Source organism: Cetorhinus maximus, chromosome 18, assembly GCF_964194155.1.
Source record: "Cetorhinus maximus chromosome 18, sCetMax3.hap1.1, whole genome shotgun sequence".
Taxonomy (NCBI): domain Eukaryota; kingdom Metazoa; phylum Chordata; class Chondrichthyes; order Lamniformes; family Cetorhinidae; genus Cetorhinus; species Cetorhinus maximus.
Window position 1 is genome coordinate 5,074,636 of NC_135896.1, and position 14,652 is coordinate 5,089,287.

At 42.8% G+C, this 14,652-nt stretch overlaps 1 long non-coding RNA gene across 1 annotated transcript in view; it reads right to left on the bottom strand.

The window, feature by feature from the left end:
- The window catches only part of LOC144692895 (uncharacterized), a 32,024-nt gene extending 20,520 nt beyond the window's left edge, over positions 1 to 11,504 (bottom strand). The window contains exons 1-2 of the long non-coding RNA XR_013579423.1: positions 11,359 to 11,504; positions 10,283 to 10,374 (exon numbers count right to left, since the gene is read on the bottom strand). This is a non-coding gene — a long non-coding RNA (uncharacterized LOC144692895). The remainder of the gene's footprint in view (positions 1 to 10,282; positions 10,375 to 11,358) is intronic.
- Positions 11,505 to 14,652: the final 3,148 nt, after the last annotated feature.

Genomic DNA, 14,652 nt, shown 5'->3' on the forward strand with positions numbered 1-14,652 from the left:
GTGATGTCAGGACACTCGCCCAACGTCACCACATGTCATTTTAAGTGCGGACATACAGGGCCCACCCCCGCACGCCAACGGGAAAATTCTGCGCCAGGTCTTGCTGCATGCAATTAACTGTTTCAGTATCTAAGGAGTTGCAAATGATACTGAACACTGTGCAATCATCATCGAACATTCCCACCTCTGATCTTATGGTGGAGCGAGGTCATTAATGTAGCAACTGAAGTTGTTTTGGCCTAGGATACTACCCTGAGGAACTCCTGCAGCAATATCCTGAGGCTGAGATGACTGGCCTCCAACTGGCACATGAGTGGCTCAGCTACACACAGAGGGAGAAAAAAAGAATGGGAGAGCAATAGTGATAGGGGATTCTATTGTAAGGGGAACAGATAGATGTTTCTGTGGCCACAGGCGTGACACCAGGATGGTAAGTTGTCTCCCTAGTGCGAGGGTCAAGGATATCACTGAGCGACTGCAGGGCGTTCTGAAGGGGGAGGGTGAACAGCCAGGAGTCGTGGTCCATATTGGTACCAATGACATACGTAAAAAGTGGGATGAGGTCCTGCAAGCAGAATATAGGGAGCTAGCAAATAAATTGAAAAGCAGGATCTCAAAGGTAGTAATCTCAGGATTACTCTCAACGCGACTTCCAATGAGATCAGGAATAGGAAAATGGACTGGATGAATACATGGCTGGAGAGATGGTGTAGGAGGGAGGGATTTAGATTCCTGAGGCATTGGGACCGATTCTGGGGAAGATGGAACTGGATGGGTGGCACCCCAGTAGGACCGGGACCAATATCTTTGTAGGGATATTCACTAGTACTGTGGGGGAGGGTTTAAACTAAAGTGGCAGGGGGGTGGGAACCTGAGTGGGGAGACACAAGAGAGGGAAACAAAGATAGAAGTGAAAGACAGAAAAGTAAAAAGCAAAAGTGGAAGGCAGAGGAAACATGGGCTAGCATTCAAGTCTAAAGGCACTGTATGTGAATACATGGAGCGTTCACAATAAGTAGACAAATTAACAATGCAAATAGACATAAATGGGTACGGTATGATTGCGATTACAGAGACATGGCTGCAGGATGACCAAGGCTGGGAACTGAATGTCCAATGGTATTTGATATTTAGGGAGGACAGGCAAAAAGGAAAAGGAGGTGGTGTGGCATAGTTAGTTAAGGATGAAATCAGTGCAATAGTGGGAGAGGATATTGGCTCAAAAAATCTAGATATAGAATCAGTCTGGGTGGAACTAAGGAGCAACAAGGGGCGGAAAACATTAGTGGGAGTTGTATATAGGCCTCCAAACAGTAGTGATAAGGTAGGGGACAGTATTAAACAGGAAATTAGAAATGCATGTAACAAAGGTGCTACAGCAATCATGGGTGACTTTAATCTACATATAGACTGGGCAAACCAAATTAGCAATAATACTGTGGCAGATGAATTCCTGGAGTGTGTACATGATGGTTTTTTAGACCAGTACATCGAGGAACCAACTAGGGAACAGACTATCCTAGATTTGGTTTTGTGCAATGAGAAGGGGTTAATTAAAATCTTGTGTTGGGTCCTTTAGAGAACAGTGACCGTAACATGATAGAATTCTTCCTTAGGCTGGAAAGTGAAGTAATCCAATCTGAAACTAGGGTCCTAAATCTAGACAAAGGAAATTATGAAGGTATGAGACATGAGTTGGCTAAGATAGATTGGGGAACTTCATTAAAAGGCATGACGGTGGATAGGCAATGGCTAATATTTAAGGAACGAATGTATGCATTGCAATTCTGGTGCAAAAACACAACAGGAAAGTGGCCCAACCATGGCTAACAAAAAAAATTAATGATCGTATTAGATCCAAAGAGGAGTCATATAAAGTTGCTAGAAAATGTAGCAAGCCTGAGGTTTGGGAGGAGTTTAGAATTCAGCAAAGGAGGACCAAGAGATTGATTACAAGGGGAAAAATAGAATATGAGAGTAAATTTGCAAGGAACATAAAAGAGGACTGTAAAAGCTTCTATAAGTACGTAAGAAGAGAAAGATTAGTGAAGACAAATGCAGGTCCCTTACACTCCAAAACAGGAGAATTTATAATAAAGAAGAATGTGGCAGAGCAGTTAAACAACTACTTCAGTTCTGTCTTCACGGAGGAAGACACAAATAATTTCCCTGAAATACTAGGGAACCAAAGGTCTAGTGAGAAGGAGGAATTGAAGGAAATTAGTATTAACAAAAAAACAGTGCTGGAGAAATTAATGGGACTGAAAGCCGATAAATCCCTTGGGCCTGATATTCTACATCTCAAGGAGGTGGCCATGGAAATGGTGGATGTGTTGATTGTCATCTTCCAACTTTCTGTAGATTCTGGAACAGTCCCAGTAGATTGGAGGGTGGCAAATGTAACCCCACTATTTAAAAAAGGAGGGAGGGAAAAAACGGAATTACAGATCAGTTAGCCTATAAGTTAGTTAGTTAGTTAGGTAGGGAAAATGCTAGAGTCTATTATAAAGGATGTGATAACGGGACACTTAGAAAATATCAATGGGATTAGACAAAGTCAACATGGATTTATGAAAGGGAAATCATGTTTGACAAATCTACCGGAGTTTTTTTGAGGACATAACTAGCAGAATAGATAAGGGGGAACCAATGGATGTGGTGTATTTGGATTTTTAGAAAGTTTTTGTTGAAGTCCCACATAAGAGGTCAGTGTGTAAAATTAAAGCACATAGGATTGGGAATAATATATTGGCATGGATTGAGAATTGGTTAGCAGACAGGAAACAGAGAGTAGGAATAAATGGGTGTTTTTCGGAATGGCAGGCAGTGACCAGTAGGATACCGCAGGGATCAATGTTTGGGCCCCAGATATTCACCATATATATCAATGATTTGGATGACGGAACCAAATGTAACATTTCCAAGTTTGCTAACGACACAAAACTAGATGGGAATGTGAGAGGTGAGGAAGATGTTAAGAGGCTTCAAGGCAATTTAAACAAGTTGAGTGAGTGGGCAAATACATGGCAGGTGCAGTATAACATTGATAAGTGTGAAGTTATCCACTTTGGTAGGAAAAACAAAATGGCAGAGTATTATTTAAATGATGATAGCTTGGGAAATGTTGATGTACAAAGGGACCTGGGTGTCCTTGTACATCAATCACTGAAAGCAAGCATGCAGGTGCAACAAGCAGTTAAGGAGGCAAATGGTATGCTGGTCTTCATTGCAAGAGGACTTGAGCACAGGAGCAAGGATGTCTTACTACAGCTATGCAGGGCCTTGGTGAGACCACACCTGGAATATTGTGTGCAATTTTGATCTTCTTATCCAAGAAAGGATATACTTGCCATAGAGGGAGTGCAGCGAAGGTTCATCAGACTGATTCCTGGGATGGCAGGATTGTCGTATGGGGAGAGATTGGGCCGACTAGGCCTGTATTCACTGGAGTTTTGAAGAATGAGAGGAGATCTCATTGAAACATACAAAATTCTGACAGGGTTGGACAGACCGGATGCAGGGATGATGTTTTTTCTGGCGCGGGGGGGGGGGGGGTCTAGAACAAGGGGTCACAATCTCAGGATATGGGGTAAGCCATTTAGGACTGAGATGAGGAAAAGCTTCTTCACTCAGAGGGTGGTGAACCTGTGGAATTCTCAACCACAGTGGGCTGTGGAGGCCAAGTCACTGAATATATTTAAGAAGGAAATAGATAGATTTCTAGACTCTAAAGGCATCAAGGCGTATGGGGAGAGAGCGGGGGTATGGTGTTGAGGGAGAGGGTCAGCCATGATCATATAATGGCGGAGTAGGTTCGAAGGGCCGAATGACCTACTCCTGCTTATATTTTTCTCTGTTTCTATGTTTCCAACAACCACCTTTGTGCTAATTATGATTCCAACTAGTGGAGAGTTTTCCCCTGATTCCCACTGACTTTAATTTTGCTAGGGCTCTTTGATGCCACTCTCTGTCACATGCTGCCTTGATGAAGGGCAGTCACTCTCACTTCACCTCACCTCTGGAATTCAGCTCTTTTGTTCATGTTTGGATCAAAGCTGCAATGAGATCTGGAGCAGAGTGGTTCTGGCAGAACCAAAACTGATCATTGGTGAGCATGTTATTGCTGAGTAAGCACTGCTTGATAGCACTGTCATCAATACCTTCCATCAATTTGCCGATGATTGAAAATAGAATAATGGAGCTGTAATTGGCCAGATTTGATTTATCCTGCTTTTGTGGGCAGGACATACCTGGGCAATTTTCTTTGTAAGGTATTGTAGCTGTACTGGAACAACTTGGTCAAGGGCACAGCTAGTTCTGCAGCACCAGTCTTCAGTGCTGTAGCTAGCCCGTGTTGTTTTTTCTCTGTCCAGTGCCTTCAGTCATTTCTTGATATCATGTACAGTGAATCGAATTGACGAGGACTGGCAACTAAGATGGTAGGACCTCAAGAGGAGGCTGAGATGGATCATCCACTTGGCATTTCTGGATGAAGATGAGTGCAAATGCTTCAGCATTGTATTTTTCACAGATGTGCTTGGCTCTCCTGTCATTAAGAATGGGATGTTTTTGGAACCTTCCATATCCTGTGTCTTCAAGAGAAAAGCAAGGTATTGATCTATTAACCAAGCATAAAGTGAAATTCCTCAGTGTTGAGAAATTATTTAGCTGAATAACTATTGTCCAAATAGGCAGCAGGCTGTAGAGTTTAGATTTGAGCTGCGGTTCTCAGATGACAAGCATAGTTATTCATAGCAGCCCTTGAAAAAGCTTACACCTTGTTGCCTCTGGCATATGGAAACAAAGAAAATGTCCAGGCAATTGGGTGTAAGTCTTTGGAGGTACTCAGTATGGTCAAACCTAAGGAGGTGAAGACTACATTCAGAAAATTAACAGGCCTAACAGTAGGTGGTTCACTTCCCTATGCCTCACACAGAGGAGCTCTAAACAAAGTTAGGAGCTATAACTATCTTGCAATAATATCTGCCAATATATTGCACCCTTGTCCTTCTATACCCATCTGCATTTAGTGCACTCATGGGATTACATTCATGGATTTTGGGACGAAAAATCCATTACTACATTCAACAGATGGTGGTTTGTGTCCTAAGGAGTCCAGGGGTAAAATTATAGTGTATACAGATGACATTGACACCTTTAATCAAACATGTCATAAATATATTCTTGGTTACAGAAGGCAGACCTACTAGTTAAAGCTGAAGCTGAGGTGCTAATTTCAGTCAACAAATGTATGGGAATTGGAAAGGCAAAATTCACATTTCCACCTCATTACAAAATGCAGTCATGTGCTTTTCTTGGCCTAGAAGGATAATGTTGGAATTTCAATCCAAATTATAACCAGTTATCCAAACCATTATTAACCTCATCTCTAAGCAACTCCCAAAGCAGGAATTCTGTTTCCAAAATTGACGTTTCAGTCAGCTGATTGAAGGAAGGGCAGTGCCTGAAACCTGTTTTAGTCAGTGCTGACTACATCATATAACTTGCCTTCCCTTCAGTCTTTAACCTAACTTTCTAGAGTTCCAACACCCCTGTCCAATGTGACCTTGCAGATGAATCTGTTTGTGATGGCTCCTTCAATTAGTTGAAGGCAACCACAAAGCTTTGAGACCGAGAACTGGGTTTTTGCTATCAAGGGGGGTAGCTGAAGTCAGGAAATTTCCCGACTTGGCAGACCTGCCTTGGTTCAAAGCGCCCCATTAGATCCAATTGTCGCTTCAGGGTGGGGTTCGGGATTGAGGTGGAAAGTCTGCCAGGAGAGATCCCAGGCAGCTAAACGAATGGGCAAGTGCTGAGGCAGGCTGGTCAGAAGTCCTGCCTTTGTTCGCTGGGACTTTATCCCAGCTCTATTAGAAGCTATTAGGCGCTATAGCCCTCAACCGCCATGGCCCCTCCTTTCCCACTCATGCCCGGTCATACACCCATGCCACTTCTGTGCCAATCAATTCCCCCCACTCACCCCCAATCCCCCTCATACCCCAATGCCACCTCAATGCCAACTCATGCCCCCAAACAGCTCCATGCTGCCTCAACCCTCCATAGCCACTCACCCAGTTTCCACATTAGGCAGACTTTAGGAGGTATGTGAAGATGAAAAAAATAAACATCTAATAATCTAATACAGCTCTCATTCATAGACACTTGATAGTGAAAAAACTCCCATTCATGCAACACTTTCAAATCTTTTAAATCTTAAGTGGTTAATCTCTTATCAAAACAAATTTCTATTTCAATCCCTCAAAGACAGTTAATCCTTTAATAGCCTCATTAAACTGTCAATCAAACTGTAATTGAATCCCCCTGCTGAGATGATTGTAGTTTTTGAAACTCTGCCAGGCATCCATAATGACATAATAATAGCCCTTGTGGAAATGTCAACAAAGACCTCTAATGAAACTGCATGAGCAGATGGTAACTTTTGTTCTAACCCACACCAAATGGCCTGGGAATCAAAGCAGTCCAGCAGAGGGCTTTTTTAAAACTCTCACTGACAGCTTCAGCCTCTTTTTTCTCATGTTTAAAGATTGGGGAATTTAAAAAACTTCAAATCATGAATGTAGTAATCTGATGTGTAATATATCTTTAAGACAAATGTTGTAATGTAAGATCACATGATCTTGATACCCATTGGCAGAGTAGCACGGGCTACCTCGGTAGTCAGTGGTTTTGAGTTAGAGTCTGAAGAGTAAAGACAGAGTTTCAAGTTGTAAGCACACAAATGTAGCTGCTGAGTTCCTTTCATAAATAAACAGAATATGTTTCTTCTAAGAAAGGTCTACTGATCTTCTCTGTCTTGGTACCAACTCGGTCACCTCGAAACAAGCATACAACCCAGATCCTTTAGCTCCAACAAACCAGGGCACTGGATCTAGCAAACTGATAACTAGAGTAAAGAGCAAGAAAAGACACGAAAGGACAAGGTAAATACCAAGAAAGAACGAAGGAGATCAGAAGTACCAAAATCAGGCTGTGCCTTGCACGGTTGTTGTAAGTAAAGAAAAATTTCCTTCCTCATCATCGAAGCAATCCCTTCAGAGCATGCCGCAATTTGGAAGAGTTGAGCCTTTCAATCCAACCTTTGGCGACTGGTCTCATTATGGTGAACGTCTCGCGTTCTTCTTCCAGGTGAGCGGCATTGTGGGGGAGGAGAAGAAGGGCGTGATCCTCTTATCCACGTGTGGGAGTAAGACATATGGATTAATTTGAAATTTGCTGGCATCCAGTGCCCCAGATTTGAAAGCTTTGATGACTTAGCGAACCTCGTAAAGAATCATTACCAGCCCAAGCCATCGGCGATGATGCAACAGTTCAAATTTAACTCAAGGAATAGAGCCGCAGGGGAGACAGTTGCTTGTTATGTGGCAAGTCTGAAACAATTAACTGAATATTGCAAGTTTGGCATATCTATCAATGATATGATTAAAGATCGTTTGATGTGTGGTATAAATGAAGATGCGATTCAGAAGAGATTACTGTCTGAAACGAATTTAGATTTTCAGAAGGCATTGGAAACCGCTCTGGCAATGGAAAGCGCAGTGCAAGACTGGAAAGCCATACAGGGAGTGCAAAATGGCGCCGTCCTCCATGTTGGGCGGGGAGCCTCAGCCAAAAAGAGTGCGAAAGTGCAAGGTTTTACTCCGAAGCAGGAAGCAGCCACCACTAGCAGACAATTTAAAAGTGATAATTTAGCAGTAAAAACATGGCATAAAAGTAATAGAGGTGGAAGCAGACAAACCTATAATGAATCACAGTTTGAAAAGATCGAATGCTTTTTCTGTCATCGAAATGGACACCTCAGAATCAAGCAGATTTTCAGACAAAAGCAAAAACCCAATGAGATTAACAGCACTGAAAATCCTGAAGTAATAGATTCAGATATTTATTCATTATATAATTTAAAGGTAGGAACAACCGAACCTATCTATGTAGCCATAAAAGTGAATGAGGAGCCTGTCAGAATGGAGGTGAATATTACAGCCACTACAGTGATAGGTAAGCATAGGTGAATCACGGGGAATGTAAACTAAATTTGAAAGAAACTGATACCAAATTGAAAACTTACACAGGAGGAGGCATACAAATCAAGGGCATATGTAAAGTCACAGTACACTACGGAGGTCAAATAGTAAAATTACCCTTGCTGGTGGTAGCAGGCAGAGGACCAAGCATACTAGGATGAAACTGGTTGAGGGAAATCAACCTTGATTTGTCACAGAGATTCCAAAAGAAAAGCTAAAACCTGCTGAAAGACCTTCACACACTGCCAGTTTCCCTCCTAAGTATGTACCTCTGGAGAAGTTTGAAGGGAAACAATGAGTTCTGAATTATCTAAGTAAAATGAAAGATGAGTTGGCAGAGAAGACACGACAATGCTTAATTTTCCAGGAAGCAGTATATCAATGAAAAAAGAGATATAAGAGCTGAAAAATCAGCTACGTGAAGCCAAAGAGGCTTTGGAGGCAAAAGTCGCAGAATTTTCTAAGAAGTAGACAGATGATGAAATTCTGGAAGACTCAACCACTGAGTTCATTCAAGTCGAGCTTACATCTGAGATTAGTCTGGCCAAAATGGAAGTCGAAAAGAAGGCCGAGAATAAAGTCAGTGTCAGAAAGAAGAATGCCCATTAAAAGAAGACACAGAAGCACAAATAATACCATTGGTCTGGGCAGCGTATGAATATACTTTCATTCACAGACCCAGAAGTCAAATTGAAAACACAGATGCACTCAGTCGTTTGCCCATGCAAGTAAAAGATGAGAATGTTCCAATTCCTCAAGAATTTGTTTTATTATTGAACTTACTGGGCTCATCACCGATATGTGCTAGACAGATTAAAGATATACAAATTGGGACCCAGTCTTATCCAAAGTGCAAGGTCAAGTTCTTCATGGTTGGTCACAAGAACAAGAATCTGATTAAATGAAACGATATTTCCAGCGAAGATATGAAATAACCAGCCAGGAAGGTATCTTATTGTGGGGAACACGAGTGATTGTTCCTCTAAAAAGACAAAAGCTATTGTTATCTGAACTTCACAGTGCACATCCAGGAATTTCAAGAATGAAGGCAATAGCACGCAGCTATCTGTGGTGGCCTGGGATAGATGGAGAAATAGAAAACTTTGTGAGAAGTTGTATGCAGTGTCAGCAAGTACAAAAATTACCTTCAACAGCTCCGTCATACCCCTCGGAGTGGCCAGGAAAGCCATGAGCAAGTACACATCAACAATGTGGGATCTTTTATGGGAACAATGTTTCTCCTTATCATCGATGCACTCTCAAAATGGATGGACATATATGAAATGAGGTCGCCAATATCTTCTGCTACAATAGGCAAGCTACGACAAAGTTTTGCAATCAACGGACTACCTGAAGTGGTCATATCAGACAATGGAACAGTATTCATCAGTGCTGAATTTCACCAATTTATCAGCCTCAACGGTATTACTCATGTGAAAACTTCACCATACTACCCTTCTTCAAATGGACTGGCTGAGAGAGCAGCTCAGGCATTCAAATCTGTATAAAGAAATTGTCTGGAGATTCTATAGCGACTAAATTAGCACATTTTCTTTTCCATTATAGAACCACCCCTCATTAGACAACAGGTGTCACACCTGCAGTATTGCTGATGAAGTGCCATCTCTGATTGAGATTGAGCCTAATTATGCCAAACTTGGGGAGGAAGGCGGACAGGAGTAAGGGAAGTCAGAAAATTGGACATGACTGTCACAGTCGTGACAGGACGTTTAACGTAGGAGAGAAAGTATTTGTGACAAATTTTAGAGGGGGACCAACATGGTTGTTTGGTGAAATAAGTGCAGTAACGGGACCTTTTTCCTACCATGTGAAAGTGAAAGATTGAGTCATACGGAGGCAGGTGGATCATATAAGAAGAGGAGAAACAAAATACCCAGAAATGATTCCACCAGTGTTCGTGACTGAATCAATGTCTCCTGCTGAAAGGACTGAATTGAGTACAGATGTGCCTGAAGGGCCGACTGTACCTCAAAGAGTTGATGAAACAGATTTGCAGATACCTACTGAAGAACCAGATGCTCAAATGGCTATAGTGAGGGAGGTTCCGGATCAAACATCAGAAGCTGTAGAGCTGAGACATTCTACGCGCATAAGGAAACCCCAGAAAGCCTGACTTTGTAAATTATTTAGCTGTGTGAATAATTTAATATTTTGAGAAAAATTGTAAAATGTATTTCTGAGTAAGGGGGGGGAGGGATGTATTAATCTGTTGTGTAATATACCTTTAAGACAAATGTTGTAATGTAAGATCACATGATCTTGACACCCAATAGCAGAGCACCACGGGCTGCCTTGGTTGTCAGTAGTCTTGAGTCTGAAGAGTAAAGACAGAGTTTTGAGTTGGAAGCATACAAGTAGCTGCTGGGTTCCTTTTGTAAATAAACAGAATGTGTTTCTTCTAAGAACGGTCTACTGATCTTCTCTGTCTTGGTACCAACTCGGCCATGCCGAAACAAGTGTGCAACCCTGATCCTTTAGCCCCAACAAAGCAGGGCACTGGATCCAACAATGACACTTAAAGAGAACTTACCCACCCTTCAAGAATCTTTACATATACTCTTTAAACTCATGACTCCCACATTGCAGGTTAAGGCCCATGCAACAGTCAAAATATGATCTATTTGAACTCAGCACTCAGTTCAAATGCCCTGCTGAGTTTGGGTGTCTCTGTTGTATGGCTCACACCACTCCCCCTGCTGGCAAAAATTGGATCTGTTGAAAATGGGGTTGGGACTTCCACACATGGGTCCCGAGCTCCATTTTTAAAGGTCTGCAGAGCCTTCCCGATTCCTTGAAAATCCAGCCCCAGGTCGCTTAATTTGGGAGCAGGAGGTCCATTAATAGAGTAGCTATTTATCCTCAGGCTAATGACAGAAGAAATGCCATACACCCCAATGGAGAATTCATTCATGGTGTAATATCGAGAGTCCACCTTATATAATGCAGGCTGAGTCTATTCAAAGCACAATTTCCTGGTAGAGGAAAATTCTCCCAGTGTCTTGGTCAACACTATTCCCTCATCCAGCACCTCAAACATTGCTTTATATTCTCAATGCTGTTTGTGAGAGCTTGCTGTGTGCAAATTGGCTGCTGCATTTCCTACACTACAACAGTGACCACACTTCAAAAGTGCATCATTAGCTGGGATCTCCTGAGGTTGTAAAAGGTGCTACATAAATGTATGCATTTCTTTTTTTATAGATAAATTTTGTTAATACAAAATGCGAGGCTGTGATGATGGAACATAGCCCTGTAGGAGCAAACCTCCCTTTTCTCTATTAAGGTCCCGAAAACTTACCTCTTTAACCAAACCTTGGTTATCCCTCCAAACGTCTCCTTCTTTGGCTTGGCATTTGTTTTTATCTGAATACACCTCTGTGAAGCACTTTGGGGATTTTTTTAAATTTTAAAGGTGTCAGATGAATGCAGATTGTTGGAGCAACACCTGAAGGATAACAAATGGCAATGCTGATGGGTAATAACAGATCTGGTTCATCAAGGCATGAATGGCAACTTGATCAGAGAAGGGTGTGGGGAGCAGAGAGGGGAAAGTAATATGACTGTCTGGTTGATTTGTTTCATATTGTATTTGATCTAAGCAGCAGGGAGATAATAAATTTATATAGAGCATTTGTCAGGCTACATTTGGAGTACCATGTGCAGTTCTGGTCTGCATACTACTAAAAGCACAGGGAACCTGTCTCCATGCCAATTAAGGGGATGCCTCCATGAAAATCCCAGGTCATTGGCTATTTCCCCCTGGGGAGGCAGATTCGGGTCCCAGAAAAACTTCTGACTCCTGTTTCCCACTCCCAAAGTGAACTGTTTCAAGTTGTTGACATAAGAACAAAAGAACATAATAACATAAGAAATAGGAGCAGGAATAGATCATTTGTCCCCTCAAGCCTGCTCCGCCATTCAATATGATCATAGCTGATCTTATGCCTCAACTCCACTTTCCTACCTACTCCCCATGTCTCTTGCTTCCCCGAGAGATCAAAAATGTGCTTATCTCAGTCTCAACAATGGAGCATCCACAATTGTTAGGGTAGACAATTTCAAACACTCACTACACTCAGATGGAATATATGTTTTTTTCTTCAAAATGATCGATCTCTTATCTTGAGACTGTGCAAATATGGAGGCAAGGATAGGGGGAAGGGGAGGAACAAACACGCTTTGGCCTTGCACCGTGAAACCTTTTGTCATTTAATCTCTCCTATCCTCCACCCTATCACAGACCGTCCCCTTTGTCCTCCCCACCTTTCACATCCTTGAAGCTTACTGCATTTCTAATTTTTCCCAGTTCTGATGAAGGGTCACAGAATCATTGGCCTGGATTTTTCCTATGGCGGTCGGGCTGGGCAGGAGCAGGCATGGAGCCAATCGCCGCTCATGATTGGCTGTGCGCCGCTATTTTACGCGGGTGGGCCAATTAAGGCCCGCCAGCGTAATGTCTGGCCGGCTCAGCGCTACCTGTGCGGGCAGGGGTAGGAGGGAAAGTCGGGGCCTGTGCTCTTTCACGCATGTGCACGGAAGAGCGCAGTAAGCTCCCTGAGGCGCGGAGCTGCCTCAGGGAGATCGAATGGATATGAAAAAAAATTAAATAATCGATTTAAAAATTTATTCAAACATGTGCCCTCATGTGGCTGTGTCACATGAGTTGGGACATTTTCGTAAAGGTGGGAAAATTTATTCATTTGTTTAATAAAAGCTTCAGGAAACTTCATCCCGCCCGTGGATGAGCTTTCCTGATAAACACGAAGGCCACTTGGGCTTTACGCCTGCCCACCAACCTTAAGGTTGGACGGGCAGCATTCCTAAATACTTCAATTAATTTCTTAATGGCCTTAATAGGCCCTTAACACTTCAGCCGATTCCAGCGCGCGTCCGCCAACGAAATATAGCGATGACGTTGGGATGCATGCCCGACATCATCGTGAATCATTTTACACGTTGGCGTGTTGGGCCTGTCCCCGTACACAACAACCGGAAGATTCAGCCCATTATCTCTGTTTCTGTCTCCACAAATGCCGCCAAACCTGCTGAGTATTTCCAGTATTTTCTGTTTTTATTTCAGATTTTCAGCATCTGCAGTATTTTGCTCTTCTGTTGTGTGTGAAAGAGCAAAAGAGAAAGTCTGTAATAAGGTGAAAGGCAGGTGTAATTAAATAACAAAAAAGAAATTATGATGTCAGGCACAAGAGGGTGCTAATGTCACAAGTAGGATCTAGATGGAGGTTTTTTTGTTCATTCACAGGATGTGGGCTTAGCTGGCCGGGCCAGCATTTATTGCCCATCTCTAGTTGCCCTTAAGAAGGTGGTGGTGAGCTGCCTTCTTGAACCGCTGCAGTCCATGTGGCGTAGGTACACCCTCAGTGCTGATAGGGAGGAAGTTCCAGGATTTTGACCCAGTGACAGTGAAGGAAAGCGATATATTTCCAAGTCAGGATGGTGAGTGACTTGGAGGGGAATTTCCAGGTGGTGGTGTTCCCATCTGCTGCCCTTGTCCTTCGAGCTGGTAGTGGGCGTGGGTTTGGAAGGTGCTGTCGAAGCAGCCTTGGTGAATTCCTGCAGTGCATCTTGTAGATTGTACACACTGCTGCTACTGTGCGTCGATGATGGAGGGAGTAAATGTTTGTGGATGTGGTGCCAATCAAGTGGGCTGCTTTGTCCTGGACGGTGTCACGCTTCTTGAGTGTTGTGGGAGCTGCACTCATCCAGGTAAGTGGAGAGTATTCCATCACACTCCTGACTTGTACCTTGTAGATGGTGGACAGGCTATGGGGAGCCAGGAGGTGATTTACTTGTCACACGATTCCAAGCCTCTGACCTGCTCTTGTAGCCACAGTATTTATAAGGCTAGTTTAGCTCAGTTTCTGGTCAATGGTAACCCTCTGGATGTTGATAGTGGGGGATTCAGTGATGATAATGTCATTGAACATCAAGGGGCAATAGTTGGGTTTTCTCTTGTTGGAGATGGTCATTGCCTGAAATTTGTGTGGCACGAATGTTACTTGCGACTTGCCAGGCCATGCCTGGGTATTGTCCAGGTCTTGCTGCATTTGGACATGGACTGTAAATGGCATCAGAAGAATCATTACAAATGGCTATTTTACAAATTAATAGAATCATAGAATGGTTAGATTACAGAAGGCAGCCATTTGGCCTCTCTGCAAAAGCAACTCAGCTAGTCCCACTTTCCTGCTTTTTCCCCATAGCCTGCAAATTCTGAGGTAATTATCCAACTCCCTTTTTAAACCCATGATTGAATCCGCCTCCACCACAATCTCAGGCAGTGCATTCCAGATCTTAACGACTCACTCCATAAAAATGTTTTTCCTCCTGTTGCCTTCCGTTCTTTTGCCATTCACTTTAAATCAGTCTAGTCTAGTTCTCAGCCCTTCCGCCACCAATAGGAATAGTTTCCCTATCTAGATTGTGTCTAGATCCCCCATAATTTTGAACACCTCTATCAAATCTCCTCTCAACCTTCTCTTTTCTAGACAGAAGAACCCCAGCTTCTCCAATCTGTCCATGTAACTGAAGACCCTCATTCCTAGAACCATGCTTGTAAATCTTTTCTGCATCC